Below are 23,377 nucleotides of genomic sequence, written 5' to 3'. Positions count from 1 at the left end.
CATGGCGATGGGCATTCGTTCCAGGTACTCCTGGAAGGACCTGAGCTGCTGAACGGGCGCAGTCAGTTGGGATTAACCCATATGTGCCCAGGGTTAGGGTTGGGGGAGTAGGAGAAGGAGGAAGCATTGGGCTGGGTCCTGGGAAGCGGGTAGCCTGGGAGAGCCGTCACTGAGACCAACAGGCTGGACTGGGCTTGGTGGTTTGTAGGTTAGGGGCCAGGAGGACATGGGGACAATCGCCAAGGTCTTTTCTGGAGGTGCCTTCTCTGAGATCTGCCATGCCTTCTGCCTGGATGGCAGAATCGGAGACCACTTTCCCAAAGGATGGCTTCCTTGGGAAATCAGTGCCAAACATCGCCATCCTCAGGGGATCTACCAGACCCTGAATTCCAGAATCCTAGACTCTCAGGACTCCAGGGGCCCTTGGCAAGCACTGAGTCTGTGCTGTTCAGCATCTGCTCTGACAGTGCTTGGCAAGTGGCTAATCAGGCTCTCTGGGAGCATCTCTAGGGGCGGCAAGCTCACCACCAGGGCAGCCGCTCTCGCTCAGCGCTAGGCTCACCCACTCAGCTTTTCAGGTGATAGTAACTGGAAGACATTGAACTGAACCTGCTTTTTGTCAGCCTCCTGCTTCATCTTAAACACCAAGGAGAACTAATCCTTGGGTTATGAAATGGCAGAGCTGCAGATTGGCAAAGAGACTTCAGGACAGGTGCGACCAAAGGTGGAAAGTGTGGAAAATCCGGGGACATGTGTGCTCATGGACACAGCTGGACCTGAGCAGAGGGAACCTGTGAGGAGGCACCCAGGGAAGGTGGGGCTGACAAGGCTGATGGGGCCAGACTGAGCACCTGGCTAGCATTCAAGGAGAGCCTGAGCCTCCCTGCCCATGGCCTGTGGGGAACACAAGCACGGTCCCTGAACAAGAGCATCTCAGAGCTAGAAGAACCCTCGATTGTCTGACCTAAGCCCTTTTAAAGCAGAAATCCCTTTCACAAAATCCCCTCTAAGTGGGCATCCAACCGAAAACCTCTCGTAAAGGAGAGCTCACTACCTCTTTTCCCTTTGGGGCAGCTCTTATTAGGGCAGGGAGGTGAGAGCTGCCTCACTGAACCTCCCACTGGGTCCCACTACAGTCCTGAAGTCCCCTTGCTTCTCTTGGGATGGGCAATATGACTGCTTCGGAGGAGAAGAGAGGGGAGGGACTTGGGCAGGGCTCCTCAGCTGGTCCCCGGCAGAGGCAGCATGTCAGCCAAGCCCTCTCCAGCCAGGGGCAGGCCCCATCCTCTACAGCCTGCAGGAAGCCATGGCCCTCGGCAGACAAAGACACAGAATTAGAGGGGGGGGGGCAGGTCTCTTCCAGCTCTGAGCCTGTGGCTTGGGAGGGAGGGATCTTGTGTTTGACAGGCATTAGGACAGCAGTTCAGCATCCCCAGAGGAAACCAGACTGGGCAAAAGCCCCCTCCATGGAGGGGCAGAAGGTTGGGGCTGCACAGGTGGAGGGCAGGGAGAAGGGAGAAGAGGGCCCCCAGGTCTCTAAGTGGTCCAAATTGGCTTCCTCCTCCTCCTTCTCTGAAGACCCCAGCCTCCCAGGGGCCCCTCCTCTATGAGGGGAGCAGGGGATGTTTCCCCTGCCCTTTGATGTGTGCACAGCTGGAGCCAAGAAAATAGAGCGGTGGGGGAGGGGAGGCAGGCCTATCTGCCTGCCTGCAGGGAGAGGGAGCAGCTGGTGTGGGAGGGGATGGGTGACCCTTGGTGACCTCGCTGGGCTTTGAAACACCTCCTTTCCCCGGGGACCCAGCGGAAGTGCCTATGTCATGGGGGAGGGTCAGCAGGAATTAGTTTACTGGCCTGAGGGACCTGGGAAAGGAGGGAGAGGGATACAGATTCCTCCTGGGGGGGAAGAGACCCCAGGACAAGAGAGCAAGGATGTTAGGGAAGGGCAGAGATTCTTCCTCAGGGCTCTTGGACAAGCTGCCTTTGCAATGGGCCTAGCTCTGAGAGTCTGGGATTCAGTGGGGGCAGAGGAGGCTGGCAAGGAGGGCAGGGAGGGCAAGAGAGCAGCTGGGCTCCAGGGAAAGAGCCCTGATTAGGAATCACATGACCTGGTCTCAAATTCCAGCTGTCCTGTTCACTGCCTGGGTGACCTCAGGCTGTACCTCACTGGTCCTCAGTTTCCCCATATGTAAAATGTGGAAGCTGATCTCTAAGGTCAGAATTCCATGAATCACTAACCTTAACCACCTTGTCCAGCTTTGGGCCTGAGTGACTCAGTCCCAGGAAAGGTCAGTGGTCACAAGCAGAAATAATGAGTTTGGATGCCCACCAGGGCAGGAGGGTTTGAGATGAGCAGGGACTGACTCCATCCCCATCACACCCACTCCCTGCCTCGATGGGCACTTGACCTAAATTCTATTCCCAGAGAAAGCCCTTTGGGTTTTCTCGTGTTTTTGGAGGGGGGGGGAGGACATGAGCCCCCAGGAAATGGGGGGGGGGGTTCCTGGTGCAGAGTTGGGCAGCTCTCAAACAGCAGAGAGAAGCTCAGTGGGGAGAAGATGGGAAGAAAAATGGACTTTTTAAGTTAAATTCTATTTTTTTCAATTAACAAGCATTTATTTTCTCTTCCTTCCCCTTTCCCCCTCCCCCACCAAGGAGGGAAACCCAAACTTGTAATGAATATACATCGTCAGGCAAAACAAATTCACACATTATCCTGGTCCAAAAATGTCAACCAAATGCTTTAACAGTTTTGGGGTCACAGAAGAAAGGCCCACAGGCCCCTGGGAGTGGACTCACCACATCCGGGTGCTTCCCCCTCCAGGGGTGCCACATGGAACCGCCCTGATTCTGGTCAGGGTCCCAAATAGTGCCAGTTTATGACAAACCACAACGGGAAGCCCAGGTGCAGAGTGCTGGGGCCTGGAGCTGGAATCTTCATCCACAACAGCCCTGGCAGGTGCTCCTTCGGTTTTCGATTTCGTGATGGGGAGCCCCCTACCTATAAAGAAAGCCCATGCCATTTGGTATGGCACAGATTGTTGGGTTATTGCTGCTGACATCAAACTGAAATCTGTGCCTCTAGACCTGCCCGCATGACTCCTGGTTCTGCCTTCTGGGGCCAAGCAGAGAGTCTTCCCTTTCCTGGGCTAAACATCACTAATTCTTGGAAGCAAACGTTAAATGCTCCGGTCTCCAGTGCCCTCTCCGTCCTGGCCACCTTCTTCGGGGTTGCCATCATCTGACCATATCATTCCCTGAATAATGAACCTTCAGTGGTCTTTCCATTGTCTAAAGGATAACGTCCACAATTCTGTGCTTGGCATTCAAGGCCTTAAACAATCTGGTGCTACCTTACTTTTCCATACTTATCTCACGGTCTCTCCTCTCTACATGCACTATAACCAAACCGATCTATTTACTAAGTAATTGGAATCTATTGAGAATTCATGCTCAAACTGCTCAAATTTGGTTACTGGGGAGAGGGGGCGGGGAATAGGAAAGGACTATACCTCACTGGGTCTCAGTTTCCCCATATGTAAAATGTGGAAGTTGATCTCTAAGGTCAGAATTCCAGGAATCACTGACCTTAACCAGCTTGTCCAGCTTTGGGTCTGAGTGGCTCAGTTCGTGGAAAGCTCAACGGCCACAAGAGGAAATACTAAGCTTGTTTCATTAGCATTGAAAACTCCCAGTATGTAAATACCTTCCACTAAAGCAGCTTGCAAACTCTTCTTACAATCTTAGAAAGCTTCTCGAGGCACTGAGAGGTTAGGTGATTTGACCACAGCCACACAACTAAAACTTGTCAGAGGCAGGCTATGAATCTAGGTTTTTTCCTATTCAAAGGTTGGCCAATAAACTATACTGGGTCTCCTAGTTTACCAACATCAACCTAAAATGTGATGCCTGGAAAAGTCATCAAAGCGAATCAGTCAGTGTGCATTTTTATGTCCATTCTCCCCCTAGCAGCCAAGTTCTTAAGTGTGGGAGACAAAGAAGGAATAACCCTAAGCCCTGCCCTCAAAGTGCTTCCATTCTAGGGTGTTGGATTGTCCCTTCCCTGCAGGTATTTCCAAGATACCCCAGAGTTGGGGAAGAACTGGGGCATCTACTCTGCTTGAACACCAGTCCCAACACCACAGGTCAGGTACTGTTGTCAAAAGAACCCTGAACTTGGAGCTGAGGTCTAGGCTCAAATCCTGGATCTATTTCGTGACTTTGGGCAGGCTCCCACCATCTCCGGGACCTGTCTGGGACCTGTTTCCTTTTCTTTCAAAGATGGGGGAGGGGGAATCTATGAGTTCTGATTTTTCCCCTACCTCTAAATCCAATAATCCTTCCAAAGTTCCCCTCACCTCTAGGAGCAGGAAAGTGCCAGGAGGTTATAAGCCCAAGCAGAGAAAGGGATAGGGGATTCCAGGCTTCCTATGAAGGATGAAAGAGGAAAATGCTGAGAAAACAAATGGCAGACTTGGTTTTGCCAATGCATCCAATTCACTCCTTCAGATCAATTAACCCAGTGCACAGCATTTGATTAGAATCACTTGGACTGGGATTCATTAATATGTATAAAGCATGCATGCTTTGCAGACTCTGGATATTCAAGGTGGCATCATTCAACCTCCTTGAAAGATGAAGAAACAGAGGCCCAGAGAGGGCAGGGAGAATGTCTAAGGCCACACAGCCATTCACATCCTTCCTCTTCACTAACTGTGCTTCAAGAATAGGGTCCCAGGGTTGTCATATCTCCCTTGGGCTTCTGTATCATCCTCAGGATCAACAGCTATACTTAACATATGGGAAGAAGGAGGGAAGAGGACATTCCTCAGTGGCAAGGCCTGGTAAACTACCCCTCCCTTTTTTTACTCCCACTGAGCTGGGAAACGGCTGGTTCAGGACCACGGACAGAAGCATTCCCAGTGAAAGTCATGAATAGGTAATCCAATCAGATCAATCAATACAGACCAATCAACAATAATTCCCTCTGTTGATGACTGACCTTTACTTCTCTTCTCCTCACTGCTTACCTTCTGTTCCCCGCCCCCCCATAGAGGCAATAGACCTGGGCCCTGCCTCTAGGGGAGGATCTGTCCCTCCCAGTCTAGGGGAGACAGGGAAGCAGCAGCTCCAGGCCCTGTCTTCAGAGAGCTCATGGAAAGCAGCCACAGACAGAAAACTTCTGTATAGGAAATGGTCACAGAACAAGATGGGGTAGGATGTGACCCAAGATGGAATTGTGATACTCAGACCGTAAATGTTGGTGAAGTCAGAGAAAAGGATAGTTTAGGCTAAGCAGTCACTCTCTGGGCAGACTGTACAGGAGGGGAGGCCTGATCTGGGCTCTGAAGAAACACAAGTTATAGAACTTGGAGCCAAGGAAGGGGGGTGGTCTTAGTGAAAGGAAACAGCAAGATCCATAATATAAAGGGGGGGGTTAATAATTTTGTTTTGAATCTCAATAAAAACTAAGGTGAAATTCACCAACATTATATATATATATATATATATATATACACACACACAGAATAAATTAGCTAGAAAGACAAAAACTATACAGTCCCTGGCCTCAGAGAGCTTACATTCTACCATGAGAAACAACATAAGCAAATATAAATAAACACAAAAATTTATACAAAATATTTTTTCAGTCATTTCAGTCATATATAATTGATCATGACCCCATTTGTTTTTTTTTTTTTTTGGCAGAGATACTAGAGTGGTTTGCCATTTCCTTCTCCAGCTCATTTTACAGATGAGGAAACTAAGGCCAGCAGGGTAAAGTGACTTGCCCAGGCTTACACAGCTAGTGAGTGTCTGAGGCTGGATTTGAACTCAGGATGATTTGGTGGGAAGAGAGAGCCTATCTTGAAGTTGCACTTAGGAAGCCTAGTCCTTCCAGTTGGGCAAGTGCTGGCCATGTGGATTCCATGCTCTGGGGCATGGAACGTAATTAAAAGAACAGAGGAATCAAGTGAACAATTAAGGTGAAATATGTCAGTTGAGGATTGGACAATCTCTCATAGCATGAATCCCACCCAAGGGCTCTGCATGACTAGGAACAACAGCCCCTGGTGACCTGGGGAAATCATGGCTGACAAAGAGCTCCTGTCGACTTCCTGGACCCCATCAATTATTCAGCTGCTATTCACTCACAAGTAATAATTCATGAAAGAGGAAGAAGGAGATGCCATCCCTACCGATTCCCTAATCCTTCCTCTCCTTTCTTGGGCAAGCTCACCCAATTCTCAAGTTGCAAGTGGCCTGTTGGGTTGCCATGTTTTCTCCCACTCAATACAGGGGCCTCTAGAACCGTGTCTCCCTCGACATTAGACTAGCAGTTAACAATATATTGGATTTCAATGATCACTAGAGTTTTTCATGACATGCTCGTGAATGAAATGGGGAGATGGGCTAGATGGCAGGTGGGTTGAGAGCTGATTGGATGATGATGGTGATAATAACAATAGCTACCATTTATATACCACCTACTGTGTACCGGCCACTGAGCTAAGCACTTTACAATGAGTATGTCACGTGGTCCTTACAACAACCCTGCAAGGTTATGCTATTATCGTCCTCATTTTATAGATGGAGAAATTGAGGCAAACAGGAAGTTAAGTGACTTGCCTGAGGTCACCCAGCTGTAAAGTTTTTGAGGCAGGAATTGAACTCAGGTCTTCCTGACTCCATGCCTGGCACTCCACCATATCATTTAACTTCCCTAGGATGAAGGAGAATGACTTGCACTAAGACTGCAAAGGTAGGCTGGACCTATACCATAAAAGAGCTTAAAAGCCGATAGAGGACTTTGTATTTTGTCCCAGAGGCACTAGGAAGCAGTTGCAGCTCCTTAGGTCTGGCGGTGACATGGCCAGATTTGCACTTCAGGAATGGCATCTGTGTGAATAAGAAAGGACAGGAATTGGAAATTCAGACACCAACAAGGAGACCACTCTATAGTCTACTGTGGGGATAAGGCATCAAACTAGGGTGATGCTTCTAAGAGTAGAGAGAAGGGGACAGATGGGAGAGGTCCCCCTGAAGAGGTAGAATCCATATGTCTTGGTAACTGCTTAGATGTGAAGAGTGGGCCAGAGTAGGGAGCTGAGGGGCTGACAATACATATTTGAGAGTGGTCTGCCTAGAGACGATTATTAAACCCATGGAAAAGGAAGAGATTAGCAAGTGAGTGAGGAGAGAGAGAAAGAGGAGGAGAGAGACAGACAGACAAGGAAGGGAGAGGGAGAAAGACAGACATAGAGAACAGAGAGACAGAGAGAGGGAGATGGAGAGACAGAGAAACTGAGAGATAGAGTGACTGAGAGACAGAGAGAGGGAGAGAGAAAGACAGAGAGAGAGAAACACACACAGAGAGACAGAGACAGAGACAGAGAGAGACAGAGAGACAAAGAGAGACAGAGAGAAACAGAGAGACAGAGAGGGAAGAGGGAAGGAAGGAGAGAGACAAAAAACAGACAAATGGAGAAGGAGGAAGAGGAGGAGGACAAGAAGAACGAAAGAGAGAGGGGGAGAGAGAAAGGGAGAGAAAAGAAGGCAAGGCAGGGAGTGATTAAAATTTATCTTGTATCCGTAATGCCTGATACAATATCTGATACATAATAGTCACCACTAAACAAATTCTAGTTGAACTGAAATCAGCGGAATGAATGGAGAAACTCTCTGATGTTTCTAGAGGACCAAAGATTCAGTTTATGTGATCCAGAAGACCCTTTACATCCTGGGCTAGCATGACTTGACATTAGACTCATTCTCACCTTTAAACCTTCACCCCTTTGCTGAAATATTCTCTCACCTCTTAGTTTTCCTCATCTGAATGTTATTGGTCCTTCAAGACCTAGGTCAAGGCCACCTCCTACAAGAAGGCTTCTCCTTCCTGCTCCGTGTCCTAAGGACACATAGGGCAGGGTGGTATATTGATGCTTTGGGAAGGGGAAAGGGAGAGGAAAGAAGGTCCAAAGGAACAATTACAGGTTTTCAAGCTTGACTACTTGATTTTGATTCCTGATAGAATTCTAGAACATATTATTTAAAGATAGTGAGTGAATATCTAGAAGAAGAAACAGTCTTCTTGCGAAGATGAGGGCTTGAACAGAAGCAGGCTGCCCGACTTCCAGAAAAACACTGCAGCAAAAAGCTGCGATTCATGGCAGGCTGAATAATGACTTAGAACTCTGATGAGTGAGTGACTTCTTCCTCCCCAGAATGGCTCAGAGAGTCAGCCAGCAGCCCATAGGTAATAGGAAAGAGGAAATTGCAAGCCAGCAAAGGCAAACCAACCAATAGCCTCCTCGTGTGACCAGAGACAGGTCAAAGACACGTATAGCCTGCAAAGTTTGGTGTCTAGAAGCAGTAAGAGACTCTCTGAAAACTGAAACAAACCAAAGAGAAGTCGACGGCTACATGAAATAGGAAGAAATATTAGAACAAAGTAAAAGAATTCAAAAATAGAATAAAATCTAAAATACCTGAAAACGACCGATCTAGACAATCTGCCAAACAATGAGTCAGCCCCTGCCCTGCAGCATCACTTTGCCTGCCTCCAAAGTATAAATGCCTGAGGCTTCAGAAGGTCCTGCCCTGCTCAGCGTCAAGCTGCTCCTGCTGATGGCCATGAAGCCTTGCTGGGCAAAGTCTCTGCTGATTCGGGCTGAGGTAAGAGGCTCAACATGCCACCCACCACTGACTGCTGCTCATGTTCTGGATTTGTTCGCTGGAGCTACAGGGAAATTTGGAGAGGAGTACAAACAATTTAGTAGCCAGTGGCACCCAGACATACACATGGGAGAGAATTACCTCCCTCAACCAATATAGAAACACATAACATCTTTTCTGACAGTCTTCAAGCTAGTATGATAGGCTGAACAATTGCTGACAGGAAACCTTTTGCTTTCTTTGGCATGCAGGCTCCAAGTTTCTAATAGTGGGGCCAAGAAAATCAGGTCTAAGCATGTAGGATGATTTTCTTCCTAAGTAACATGATTGAGAACCAATGTATGTCAACAGGTGTATTTGAGATAGTTTTAAATGACCCACCACGATGTTCATAGCTGGCCTCTGGTCTCCTTCCATCCATGTAGCCCCTTGTTCAAATTCTGGACAATGAAATGAAACTCAATGTGCATATAGATTCCATCCCATGTCATTGATCACAGCCCCACCTTTCAGCCCTGAAGGCTCTTTGGCATAATGGATTTGTGCAAGTGACACCATTGAAGGCAGCAGGCTGTCAGGACAGACCAGATGTTTTACTTGCAGTCTCATTCAATTTTGCAGAAAACCTCTGAGCAAGATTTTCCATGTTGGCATGTTTTGGAATACGGTACCATGGAATGCAATAAAATTGCAGATTCTATCGTAAAGGATTACTTCAGCCAATTGATTATTTAAAATGTAGACGTTACTACTTGTGGCTTTATTTCACAATCGTGCTTGGAGAAAAATTAAAAGATTGAATTAATGGTGGATTCTTTCCATCAAAAATGTCTTAAATCTATTGGGATTTTATATGAATTTGTGTTATTTTTGTAGTTTAAAATAGACATTTTGGGAAAACTGAACTTTCTAAGCACTTTACAAGCATCTGTCAAAAATCTCTAATTTACCTATGTCTTGTTTGTATGGCTTTCAAAACACTGCAGATTGTGAACAGCATACTATACTAGATTATGAACACGTGTGTGTGTGTGCTTGTGCATGTGTGTTTGTGTATGTTCATGATCTCAGGAGAACTACTAAAAGACTAACTGCTTTTAAAATTCTATTGTCTAGCTCAAGTGTCTTACCTTGACCAGTCTAATGAATTGATTAACTGGGTCTTTATACTTACAGTAAGTATAAAACTAAACAAATTTAACTTAAGTAAAAAGTTTTCATTCCTTTCATTAAAAAATATTCAGCCATCACCTCCTAAAGGGAATCTCAAAAGGAAAAGTCCCAGAGATGCCACAGCCCAAATTCAGGACTCCCACATCAAGGAAAACATACTGTAACATCTACAAAGAAGCAGTTCAAGTCCCAAGGAACCACGGGATTACAAGATCTATCAGTTTTCCCATAATCCAGAAAAATCTTGGAATGCAATGTTCTAAAGGCAAAAGATACAGGCTTCCAACCAAGAATAAAGTGTCCTATAAAGCTAAGCATAATCCCACCTGGTGGGGGGAACGGGAGTAGGGAATAAACTTTTTATGAGTTGGAGAACTTTAAGCATTCATCTTTTTAAAAAATGTATTTATTTGACACTTTATTAAATAGCTGCTACATACAGATCACTACAAGATGCTGAAAAAGGTGTTAAGATAAGTCTCACTTCGGAAATTTTCAAGTCTCAAAGATGAGGTGGGTAGAATTACCGATAATATATGGTATTCCACTATAAGTGGTTTCCACACGTTGGTGGGGGTGGGGAGGGTTCTGTGTGGTCTGAGGAGGGTGAAATATTTGTGATATCTTTAATAGAAATTAAATGAATAAAATAAATTTCCAAGCATTTCTGATGAAAAGATGAGAGCTACGTAGGAACTTTGACTTAGAAATACAAGAGTCCAGAGAAAATTTCAAAAGGTAAACTTATTTGAGCAACTAGAAGAAACCTTATAATGATATAGTGCTGGCATCCCAATGGGAGAGAAGATACAAGCCTTCTTTCAAAATCTCAATATTTTCAAAGGGTGTTGGGGGAATTAAATAAGAAAAAGAATTGACCCGGGGGTGGGTTGGTTCTGTACTGAAAGTTTGAAGAATGAGAAGAGAGGGCAAAAGGGTAAATGTACTAATATAGAAAGGAAGAAGAAGGGGTAGAACTTACAACTTCTCATCATTGGGGTGAGAGGAAAGAATTTATATCCATGGAGGAAGGGATAGGGGATGTAGGCATCAGATGAACTTCAATCTTATCTGAAATGGACAAAGGAGAGTTGAATGTAGACACATATAGACCAATAGTTTAGCGTAGGAATACATCAGACTCAACAGGGAAACAATCAAGGATGGGGGGGGGGTGATTTTAAGAGGGAAGATAATCCTAGGAAGAAAACAGTCACAAGCAAAACAAACTCCCTGATCCTAAAGAGGGGACTAAAAGGGAAAACAGGAAAAAGCAAAAGCAAGAATTCGAATCTAAACAGGAGCCCATCAGTTGGGGAATGGTTGGACAAATCATGGTCCTTGGATGGAATGAATATTATTGCACTGTGAGAAAAGATGAAGGAGATGATTTCAGAGAATCTTGAGTCATATGAAATGATGCAGGGAGAACTGAGTGGAACCAGGAGATTAATTTATACAAGGGCAACAAAACTGCAAAGAAAAACTATTTTGAAAGAATTGAGAATCCTGGTCCAAGCAATGAGCAGCTATGTCTCCAGAGGAGCAGTGATGAAGCCTGTTACCCATCACCTGAGAGGAAGGTGATAGACACAAGGTACTGAAAGGAACAGGACATGGTGACTGTGTGATTTCATTTTGCTTGAATATATTTGTCTGTTAAAAAGGTATTTTTTCCTTCTCTCATTTTTCATTTGGGGGTGGGGAAGAGCATTGACCAGGAGAGATGGTGCTAGCAATGATGATTCTAAAACAAAAGGTTACTGAAACATTTTTAGACCATATTAGAAAAGAAGAAAATACAGATGGGAACAGTTTTGAAAGTGACTTGTAGAATTTATCATCTCCCTTTTTTAAAGCAAGCTATTTGAAATGGCAATTTAAAGTTTCATATATAATCCTTTTTTTATATTTAGCTGTGTATGTGAAAATGCTTTCTTTGGTGTTCATAATTTAAAGTATAACATTCTTTACGTGGAAGAAAGCAGTGATCACAGAAAGCCAGACTAGTTTCAAGAAGAAGAGATCATCTAACTTGATTTCCTTTTTTCAACCAGATTATCATACTTGGAATCTGGGGAATGTTGTATTCACATTTATATCGTAGCTAACTTAGAGCTGGAAGGGCCCTTGGAGGTCATCCAGGCCATTTTACATATGAAGAAACTGAGACCCAGAAAGAAGAAGCAATTTGCCCAATGCTACCCAAATACTTAGGAGCAGAGTCAGGATTTGAACTGAGTAAAGTAGTTGACAGTTTCTCAGACTCATCCAGTGGGTGTCATGGACATGGGGCATGCAGTCGGGTTTGGAACTAGGTGAATCCAAAGAGTCTACCAGTTATCAAGGTTACAAACTGTGTTCTGCTTATTAGCTTTCTTGATGTTTCCAGCAAACCTGTGAGAGTAAGCAGGTCAGGGGTTATTTTCTACAACTCAGCCTCCTTAATCAGGCATCCAGTATATTTCTGATGCAGGAATCAAAACTAGGGCTCCTGAGAGCCAGTCTTTAATCACAGGGAATATATATACACATACATACATACATACATACATACATACATACATACACACACTTATATGTGTATGTAAGTCTGTGCATAATATCACAGGATAGCTTTCAGTCATGTGAAGCATTGTACAAATATTTGATCTTCACAAAACTCCGGGAGATAGGTTCTATTATTATCTGCAATTTGCAGTCAGAGAAACTGAGGCAGACAGTAGTTAAATGGCTTGCTGAGGTCACATAACTGCTTAATTGGTTGAGACAAAATGTGAACTTCTGTCTTCCTGACGCCAGGTCCATACTCTGGCTCATCTCTCTTCCCACCACGCCATGATCTTCCTTGACTGGTCCATGGGTCAAGGTGGACTTGGAGGGAAGTCTGTCGTGGAGAGAGAGCCCGGGGATCTGGCCTTGGCCCTGAACCTTTTAACATTTTTATCAGTGTCTGGGATGTTGAGTTTATCTAATCTGCAGATGAACGGGAGTTGGAGGGACCGTGCCCCACCCTCAGACCAGGAGCTCTCCTGGCTCTAGGCTCCTCTTGGTCCCAGACTGAAGAGGTCCTGGGAGAAGGAAACGACTTTCTACTGCATTCATCCCTTGGGGACTCAAGACTTCCCTGGCTTAGGATAGTGGTGGTTCCTCCTAAAACCACTAGAGGGCGCCCCAGGCCCATTCCTCAGCTCAGGCGGCCCCTGGTCTGTCTACTCAACTCACTGAGGTTTCGGGACCTTAGTTAGCATCAGGGTTCATCCAGCTAAATGCTTCTCTTTACAGAGGAGACTGAGTCCCGCGGAAGTGACACGACTCGGCCAGGGTCACACAGGGAGTAAACAGCAGCAGCGGGATCCGAACAGAAAACCTCTGATTTCAAATCTGTTCCTGAAAGTATCAACACTCCCATGGCTACTGGATTCCCCATGGTGGGTGGGTGGCTTGTTTCTTCATTAAAGACAAGGCCTTACACCTCTCCCCCTCCCCCCACCCCAATCTCTCTCCCAGCTCTACTGGGGAAGTGTCCTGGGCTTGCCCTGACAATGAGAGCTGCCCCAAAGCGCAGCAGATTGCCTTGAGCGGTAGTGAGCTCTCTGTCACTGGAGGTCCTCAAGTACAGGCTGGATGGTCACTTCTTGGATATGGTGCGAGGGCCCTTCGTGTCTGCTTCGGGTTGGATTAGAAGTATCAGATCTCTTCCGGCTCAGCAATTCTGTGAGTCAAGAATTCTGGGTTCAAGTTCAAGAAAACCTCTCCTTGTCCTCCCCTCCTTGGGCCTTTTGTAAGCCTTAAAGCTCCCAGTCTGGAGGAGCCATGAGCTTTGTACCGGGTTGGGAGCAGGGACCGACCAGGGTAGCCAGCCGCCTGCGGAGGGAGTGGGGAATAGAGAGAGACGGGGCCTGTGTTCGGCTCGGCCGGCTCCCTACACAACTCTTCGCAAATTCCCTCCCTTGCCCGCAGTGCTCAGAGTGACCACACTGGGGTGCCAGAAGTCGCGGACCGAGGTCTCCCTTCACCTTCCAGACTCTAGAGAGCCTGGGAACAAACAGGGTGGGAGGCAGGAGGGGAGGCGGGAAAGAGAAAGGGGAGAGGTCATGTCCCGGGGCTGGAATCCGGGAAGGCTGGGCCCGAATTCCGATTCTCCTTCACCCTCCCGCCCCACCCCGCTCCGGGCAGCTTAAGAAGGGTGAGAGGGAGGAGGGCGGACAGATCGAGAGCTGAGCCAGGCCCCTCCCAGCCCCCGATCACCCCTTCCGTTTCTCAGCCCCGACCCTCCTCCTCCCCTCCCCACCCTCTCCCACTGTGCCCCAACGAGCTCTGCTCTGCCTGTCCGGGTTTGGCATCTTTCCTCCAACCCGGGGAGGGGTCTCTGAACGCCACGCCCCATTGCACAGATAGGAAAAGTGAGGTGGGGAGGAAGGGACTTTCCCGAAGCTAGGAACTAGCCAAGCAAGGACGCAACCCCGGGTTCTATGACTTCAAATCTAGGGTTCTTTCCTTGCTGTTTTCCTCCTCCAGCACTTCAGGAGGTGAGTCAGGGGAGAGGGAAGGCTGCGGAGCGCCAGCCTGACCTGCCCCATCTCTCTCTGTCTTGGTCATCAGGGTCTCCGGAGCCCAAATAGACACAAGTCTCTATTAAGGCTGAACCAGAAGTCAGGACGCCTGGGTTCTCACCAGGAGAACAAGCAAATCATCGGAGCGGCATCTGATCTAAAAGCCGAGAGGAGCCTTGGGACTGGACTCCTTCCTTTGAGAGCTGAGGCTAGTGCGGATCAGGCAGGGCAAGAACAGCCAGCATGGGAAATCAGGCCTCCTGGTCCAGTGCTCTGGCCCAATAGGGCGTACTTCCCCTCCTTGGGCTTCTGATCCCTCATTTAAAAAAAAAAAAAAAGAGGGGGGAATATCACTGGCCCTACTTCCCTGGCCGATAGTCGTGGAACCCGAAAGGAAAAAACACGCCCTGCTAGAATGATGTTCACTGGAGTTTTTTTTTGTTGTTGTTGTTATTTAGTAGAGTTTTTGCCCTGTCTGACTCCTCCTGACCCCATTTGGGGTTTTCATGGCAAAGATACTTCTCCAGTTCATTTTACAGATGAGGAAACTGAGGCAAGGAGGGTGAAGTGACTTGCCCAAGGTCTCACAGCTAGTCAGAGTCTAAAGTCAGATCTGAATTCTCGAAGATGAGTCTTCCCGCCTCCAGGCCTGGCACTCTATTCACTTTACCACCTAGCTGCCCACTGGGGAAAGGAGAGGTTTTGAGTCCATACCAGGTTGCTCAGGAAAGCTTTGTCCCCTCCTCCAGGATGCCTTGCCTGATTTCTCCTCTCCCCCTCCCCTTCTTAGTGGTCTCTCCTCAATTTTTTTGGCACTCTATTTGTCTTGCTAAGAGTCATGCAGGTTTTAGGCGATCTGCAAACTTGACTTGACTGCTGTTATTATCTACAGAGGAGGTCACCCAGTGACCACAAGTAAACACACGTCTGGAAAAGCTGCCACCTCAAGTCAAAAGTGGCCTGCTTTCTTCCTTTCTCTCAGAAACAGAGGAAGTGTGGTAACTTGAACGGATGCTGGTTCCCAAGTTCTCCTTGGGAAGACATAGAAAAGAATTAGAGGAATTAGTGTTACTGTGTAACCAGGGGTGTGCTGATAAATTTAATAACCAGTTCTCTGGAAGAAAAATATGTGCACAATGCATTTTAAGTTTGATCTGAATTATTAGTGTTTTCTCCACCATTTCCTCAATTTCAGACAATCCAGAAACCAATAAATCAAGTCCTGATTTGTAGTATAGTTTTGCTTCTGTCCAAGGTGGACATGCAGACACAGAAGATTTATCAATCAGCACTAGTTGGAGCTGGCGCCAGCACACCCCTGTCTGCACCCTAAGGCAACGAGAACATCATGGTCATGACACATTAGCTTATCTCGGGGTAACTCAGGTCAGCTCAGGATAACTGAAGGGTTCCTGATGAAAATTTGCAAAGGGATCGCCATGAAAATAATGGCAGCATATGCACCAACATTGGATTCAGAGGTAGAGAAATTCTCAAAGAACTCTACAAGACCATGAGAAGTCAGTCCCTCCAGAGGCTGGCGCTCATGATTTCAACACAAAGGTGGACATCGTAAGGATGGCTAAAATGGATGATGGGAAATATGAATCAGGAGTAGGGAGTGAAAGAGGCCAACGCTCCACAGCAGGGCATGCTTGCCTGTCTCTCATGAATACTTTCTTCAGGAAGGCTGGGCATGCTAAACACCAAGTCGTAACTGAAAAAAGGGCAGTGATGACATCAAAGACAAGAAACAATCTGTTTCTGGTGAGGGAGCCACTCAGCTGTCAGTGTACGTAGGCAGACCACCAACTTGTCAGAACAAATGTAGGAAGTAAGGCAAAGCTGGAAAGAAGAGAATATGTGGTGTGCAATCAGGACAGTTCCAAGGTGGCAAGTGTTACCAGTTACGAATGTGGGGAGATGGCGTCTCAGGGGGTAAAAAGACATCGACAGCAAGGACAGTAAGTTCAAATAAGTCTGAGGAGCACTTTAATCTGCAAATACGTCTCGTAAGGTTTGGCAATGGACATTTTACAGAGAACGGTGGACTGTTACGTGTCCCATTGCCTCATAAAACAGAGAATACATAGAGAAGAGAGTTTGGGTTTTTTTTTTAAAGCTTACTAAGAGATTGAACTAAGCAAGGTCATCTAAGGGCATTTATGGATGAACATGGGAAAAGGACAACATGCCTATTGAATAGAAAAGATCTGGAAGGGTTCAAGGATAGTAGCACTTACCACACTTGAATCACAGTTCCAATTGTGCTCATATCATACAAAGTTGGTGTTTTTTGGTAGGTTCAGCGTCCAACTCTTCACGATTCCATGTGGGATTGTCTTGGCAAAGATACTGGAGTGGTTGCCCATTTCCTTCTCCAGCTCATTTTACGGATGAGGAAACTGAGGTAGGCAGGGTGAAGTGACTTGCCCAGGGCCACACAGCTAGTAAGTGTCTGAGGCTAGATTTGAAGTCCAGAAGATGAGTCTTCCTGATTCCGGGTCCGGCACTCAGCCAGTGTGCCATCACAGGAAAAGATGGCATTAAATAGAACAAAAAAGAAAGGCAGCTAGATTAGACTGAGTGTGCACAGGGTAGATCCATGCTGGAGGCAGCACTGAGATATTGAGTGTCCAGGAATCTGAAGGAAGGAAAAATGCCAAAGAAATTGGGGGTGGGGGAGCTTGGACTGTATAAATGTTTAAAAAAAAAAGTAACAGCAATACTGATCTATTTGCCAACTTTCTCATCTCTTTAGATTTTTGGGAATAATCTTCACATGGCATCAAAAGGGTATCCTTGATGAAAGTCCTACAAGGGAACAATCGGCTTTTGCCAGAGCTATCCCACCGCAGACAGACCCGCACCTTTAAGATCATATAATTGACCGAAAGACATGCAGAACAGAAGAACCCATTCACTGTGCTAATAGTTAGTTCCCTAGAAAGTAGCCAGTGATTGGGGGGAGCATAATTCTGCCTTAAAGATTCTTTTCCAACCAAGCGCACCGCTGCAGATGCCAGAATTGTGCCAGAATCCTGGAAAGACGTAAGAGCAAAGAGAAACTTTCTCTTTTTTTACGACAAACATTTATTAAGTTTTTCCTGGGTTCCAGGCATTGTGCTAGGCATTGGGGGGAGGAAGGGAGAGGATGCAAGGACAAGAAAAAGAAAACAAAGAAGGGAACAGCTCCTGTCCTCAAGAAGCTTATAGTCTACTTCTGGGGTATAGCATGTAAATGGACAAGTAAACATGCCTCTAACATACTGCCCAAAAGATACCCTTTTGTCAGTGACCCTCTGAGCCTTATCAGGAGAGTCCTCAGCCACATCTGCTTGCCAGAGGGGTGTGCCCTCGGCATGAGGGGGATTCAGATCCTAGATGACCTAGAGGTGAGATGGCCTCAGATGATATCGGGCTGATGACATCAAGTCTCTAAAATGGGATTGAGAGGGGGGGTAACATCCTTGGGCTCACAATGGGAAGGGGCTACTGCCTCCTACCTGGCCCCACTCTCATGCTAGGCCCTCACCACCAGGCTGGCCTTCTGACTGTGGCCGTAGCCCCAGTCCCTTCCCTCTCCATCCCCAAGCCAACTCCACAGACCAGTGCACAGAGCCCAGGCCAGCCTTAGGGGGTTCTCAGCCTGGCCCAGGTGCTCCATCCCAGGCCACAACACAGACAGGCACAGATACACACAGTCAGGACACAGGGGGCAGAGCACCAATTATTAGTACCCACCTTTCTGTAATGCTTTGAGGCTCACAAAGCACTTTTCTTACAATTCCTGAAGAAGTGCACGGGTTATCATTCTCATTTGACAAATGAGTAAACTGAGAGATGAAATCCCTCTTGAGGCAGGATTCCTAGGATCAGAGGATCTGGAATGGACCTCAGTAGCCACCCAGCTCCAGCCCTTCATTTGACATGGGGCGCATCGCTGCCACGTCTTCCCCTCTCATGGGCAGGCGCTGGGTCCCCTTGGGCTCTAGGGTTAACCAAGAGGGGCTGGGGGTGTGTCTAATGTTGTAGCTCATGAGCCCCTAGCAATGCACTTTCCCCCCTCATATTTATCAGGAGGTGTCAGTTGGCCAGACTTAGTTAACTTTTAGAAAAGGGGCAGTCTGTGACACTCTCTCTCCAGTACATACAGAGTAGAGCAGAAAGCCCAGTTCCTGGTTGCTGGAAGTCCCTTCCTGCTGACCGAGGGTACTCGTGAAGTTCCGCCATAAGCAGTCTCTATAGTTCGGAAGCTGCCTTCTTCATTTTATCTAGTCTATTCCCTGCTGCCTAGACTGCCACCAACCACAGCTGCTTGGATGCCTTGGAGGTAAAGGAGCCAAGCGTCTCCCCCACCCCCCAAGGACTTCCCCCTCAGGGGCTTGGCCAGAGGCTTCTCCCACGCCCAAATCCGACCTAGCTTATGGAGTCATGGAGTCCATACAAGCCTCATGCATGTCCAAATCTCCACCAATCCAAATATACTTCCTCCCCAACATCACTACATTTCATCCAACGGCTTTCAAGGACTTCTAAATTGATCATGAACTTTTCCCATCTTGTCTAGAGTCTTTGACTGATGCAATAGAGATATTCTCACTTGACTAAGGCACCCTTGGCTAAGTTAAGTGAAGTGGAGTGATGGAGTGATCCCCTGCCCTTACATAAAAATGGGGAAAATGAAGTTCGTCCAGGTTAAGTGACTTGAACAGGGTCACATAGAGTCAGAAGACAGGCCCTCCAACGTAGGAGCCAATGAGTCCATAATCCCAGGTCACCTGCATCTAAAGCACAGAATCTCCCACCTCAGAACAGAAAAGGAGGTTAAAGGGCACTGGCTTGTACCTGAGCTTCCCTGCCACATGCCCCCTCAGACATTCACCAATGGACTACCACTTCTACTATTAAGCTCCACTTTCGGACAGCTCACACCAGGAAGACTTTCTGCTTTCTATCCCTCTGCATCTTCCCCCCATTCCCTCCAATCCTCCTGGCTCTGGAGCCAAGCAGCAGAAATCCAATCCCTCTTACATGTGATAGGACTTGAAGGAAGTTACTGTGTCTCCTCTAAGACTTTCTTTTCCAAGCCAAACACCTCCAGTTTTCTCAGATGATTCTCATGTGCTATGGGCTTTCCTTCCCTTGTTCTTGTTAGCCTTCTCTGGACGTGCTCCAGCCCATCTGTGAGTGGGTCAAGGTTGGCCAGTACTGAACCCAGGGATGGCCTTCTCCTTGGCATTCCCCACTCTGACACCATCTTCCCCAGGTCCCTCCTCTCAGGTGCAGGACAAGGCTCCCATGGAGGTACCATCAGTGGCTGGGATCCCTGGAGTGGATGGGAAGGGATTTGGAACCCAAGGCCAGCTGCTCAATGTGAAGCCCCATCTTTAGTGTCACCTTGCCCCTCCAAATTTCCTAGGATTTACTTACCTGCCCCCCTCGGCACCCTCATTCAGAAGGCAAGCTCATAGAGGAAAGGGATTCTTTCTCTTTGGGATCACTGTATTCCCAAAGTTCAGCAATAGTGGGTGCTTAATACATTTTTGCTGGGTTGAATTTACTGGAACGCAATTTGGGGGTGGGAGAGAGGAAAGAACAGAGATGCCAGGTCTCAGGGATTAAAGGGTTAAAGGAAGGAAGACATTCTGTGGAAAATGAGCCTTTGAGGTCAGAAAGAATTTACTAATCCTTAGAGCTCTCAAATGGAACAGGCTTCCTCAGGAGGTAAGGATTTTCCATTACTGGAGGTCTTCAAATACTGGCTGATAGAGTGACCATTTGCAAGAGGTCTTGTAGAGGAAATGCTTGGTAAGGTATGAGTTGGGCTGGGTAAATCCAAGGCCCCTCTCTCCTCTGAGATGGCAATCATCTCAGGCCTTTCCTGCCTCTCTTTCTCAGTCTCCTTGACTAGACTTCATCCAGGTCATACTCAGGAACTGTAAGTGGCCCCCAGGGTTCTGTCCTGGGCCTTCCTCTCTTCTCCCTCTATACCATTTCCCTTGAAGATCTCATCTGACTGCCCAAAATTGGAATGGACTGCCTTGGGAGGGAGGGAGCCCCCTGTAATGGGAATGCAAATTTGGAAGATCTTCCCTGCCCCTAGGCTAAAGTGCACCAGAAGCCTGGGGAGAGAGGCTTGTTTTTCAGTAGATACTTTTTGACTGGCCAGTGGGTCCAAAAGGTTGTTACATTCTCTGAGCCAGGAGAAGGCTATATAAGCCCTGATGTGTAGCTTTTTTTTGGGACTCACTTTGAGAAGTGTTCTGTGATTTGATCTGAATTCTGGGAAGCCGTTGTTGAGAGTCCCCCGGCTTTGAAAAACCCAGATGTGGAAACCCAGATGTTGACTGGGTATGGATGTAATGGTTGGACAGTTTGGAAATCTGTCTACTTGATCTGTTTCTGTCTTGATAATACTGCCTGTATACTTTGAAGTTCGGGGTGCTGACCTATTTCCCCTGAACAAGGTAAACGATATATGGTCTGACTGATTAAAGTAAGCTTGTTAACCCATTTTGAGTTGCTTTCCTTTAACAAAGCAGATCTGAGAACCTGTATGGGCAGCAAACCCTGAGGATGCGCTTGGGGTGCTTGCTGCTACACCCCCTTCCACTGGAGACCAAGCAGAGGCATGTCTACCACTTGTCAGGATGCATGGGGAGCAATCCTGGAGATGCCCTCTAAATTAGGCTGCCTGATGCAGGGGATCTGCTGCTTCCTGGTTGTGTGACCTTAGACAAATCACTTCCTCTCCCTCTTCTGGTCTGCCTCTGTTTTTCTGGCTGAAGAATGAGAAGTGGGACTAGATGAACTCTAAGAGCCTCCTAGCTCTGGGGGCATCTGCAGACCCCTCCCCAAACCATTTTGAACTCCCAAGACTCGAGAAAGGTCTAAAGCGCGGATTGGCCAATCAGGAAAGGCATTGTGGTCCATTCTGAGCCTAATCTGCCTCAGTGCTCTGGAGTGCCCTGGAATAACAGACATGCTTTGCTCTCTGAGTAAATTCAACATGTCCCTTCCTGTGTCAAACTAAAGGCCAGATGAAGCAGGAACGTTCTTCTGTTTATGACATAAGGTGCCTTGAGCCAAACACGATCTTGAACAATGGGACTTTTCTTATTTTAGGGGCATATACCGTGTTTCCCCGATAATAAGACACTGTCATTAATTTTTTTGGACAGAAAAACACCAGAGGGCTTATTTTCAGGGGAGGGCTTATTTTAATGAACATTGACAGCAATTTTAATAAACAGGTAAACGTGAACCAAAAAATGTACCTTTATTCAATAAGCAAATCACTGGGGAAGAACAGGATGACGCGCTCACTGCTGCAGCTCTGATTGGATGCAGCTCGGAGCGCGGCGTGCGTTTCATGGGGGGGGGCGGTGCATACAGAGGGCACCATAATGTAGCGTGTAGCGCAGGGGATCACCTTCACTACAGTAGCAATCTCAATAGGGCTTATTTTCGGGGGAGGGCTTATTTTAGAGGAATCTTACACAGTAAGGGGAGGGCTTATTTTCGGGATAGGTCTTATTGTCGGGGAAACACTGTACTATGTTATGTCATGTTAACGGTAAAGGAAACACAGATATCCTGGATCTATAATTTCAATTGGCACTCTAACACTTCCCCTACCTTATTGTATTTACAACCTATTCACTTAAGAAATTCCTTTCTCATATCATGGTTAGTCATAATTTTGGCTGACACAAGCATCCTGAGCCAGGAAGGGAGGGAAGGATGAGAGAGAATTGTTCTGAAGATATAAGGTCTGTCTTGTCTGCCCATCCTTGGGTTCATTGTTTTGTTTTGGGTTTTTTTTGGATGGGGAGAAGGCAAGGCAATTGGGATTAAGTGACTTGCCCAAGGTCACACAGATAGTAAGTGTGTCAAGTGTCTGAGGGTGGATTTGAACTCAGGTCCTCCTGACTCCAGTGCCAGTGCTCTATTCACTGTGCCACCCAGCTGCCCCTGGGTTCATTGTCTTACCATGAACCCCTACATGTGTCTCTACATGATGTTCACCAAGCTTTGAGAGGAATGAACACTCATATTCAGGCTCATTTTGTCTAAGAACGAGCTGAGTTACGGTTGACCCACCCTAGTCTCATCCAGGCTTGTGACTCAGGGGGAGGGGCTCAGGGCTTCCTCTGGTTTGTGACTCACAAAAACATTTATCCAGGCAGGGACTGAAATGGTTACATTGGAGTACAATCTTTCCCCCCTCATTCATTCCCACATTCCGGGCTGTCTGGAGGCTTTCCTGATCTGGGTAGCAGCCAGATGCTGTGCCCATTCTCCACCCCCTCCATACACAGGCAACGCTGAAGGTGAGCCCCCACTCGCGGCCCCTTGCCTGGATCACTAATGGCCACAGGGAGCTCTAGGCATGCTGGGATAATGGGGGGGGGGCAGAGCACAGAGCCAGCTTCTGCGACCCTTCCCCTCCACTGACTCTGGGTCTCAGTCCCCTCATGTGTAAGATGGGGACCATCACCAAGGGAGCTTTGTGGGGAGGTGGCAGTGGAGACAAAGGAGAGTGTTGGCTTGAATTGCTTTAGGAAGGATCTCCGTAGTGGGGGGTGGCCCCAGGAGAGCCCCTGGGATGATGGAGGGTCTTGGGATCATGAATCTTTGACAATCAGTTGGAGAACCTGGTAGTGTTTATCAAGAAGAGAAAGCTCAGGGGGAACAGGGTAACTGTTTCCAAGTATCTGAAGGATTGTGAAGGAGAGATGACACAGGTTCTGCCTGACCCAGAGGAGAGTGAGGAGAGCCGTCTTAGGAGGGAGGGAGGGAGGGAGGAAGGGAGGGAGAGAGGAAAAGAGAGAGGGAGGGAGGAAAGGGGGAGGGAGGGAGGAAGGAAGAGAGAGAGGGAGGAAAGAAAAGAGGAAGGGAGAGAGGGAGGAAAGGAGTGAAGGAGGGAAGAAAGGAGAGAGGGAGGGAAGGGGGAGGGAGGAAGGAAGAGA

General features: G+C 47.3%; 1 long non-coding RNA gene across 1 annotated transcript; it reads left to right on the top strand.

Annotated features, from left to right (window-relative positions):
• The first annotated feature begins 14,243 nt into the window (after positions 1 to 14,243).
• Positions 14,244 to 22,036, top strand: LOC138173066 (uncharacterized). Its single transcript, XR_011171314.1, has 3 exons — positions 14,244 to 14,625; positions 17,164 to 17,453; positions 20,948 to 22,036. It is a non-coding gene; the product is annotated as an uncharacterized lncRNA (long non-coding RNA).
• Positions 22,037 to 23,377: the final 1,341 nt, after the last annotated feature.

This window comes from Petaurus breviceps, unplaced genomic scaffold (assembly GCF_028583685.1).
Source record: "Petaurus breviceps papuanus isolate PSGF00001 unplaced genomic scaffold, PetGlider_PUasm1.0 558, whole genome shotgun sequence".
NCBI classification, from domain to species: Eukaryota; Metazoa; Chordata; class Mammalia; order Diprotodontia; family Petauridae; genus Petaurus; species Petaurus breviceps.
Note: the sequence above shows the minus strand (reverse complement) of the source record. Positions and strands in the feature narration are given on the sequence as shown.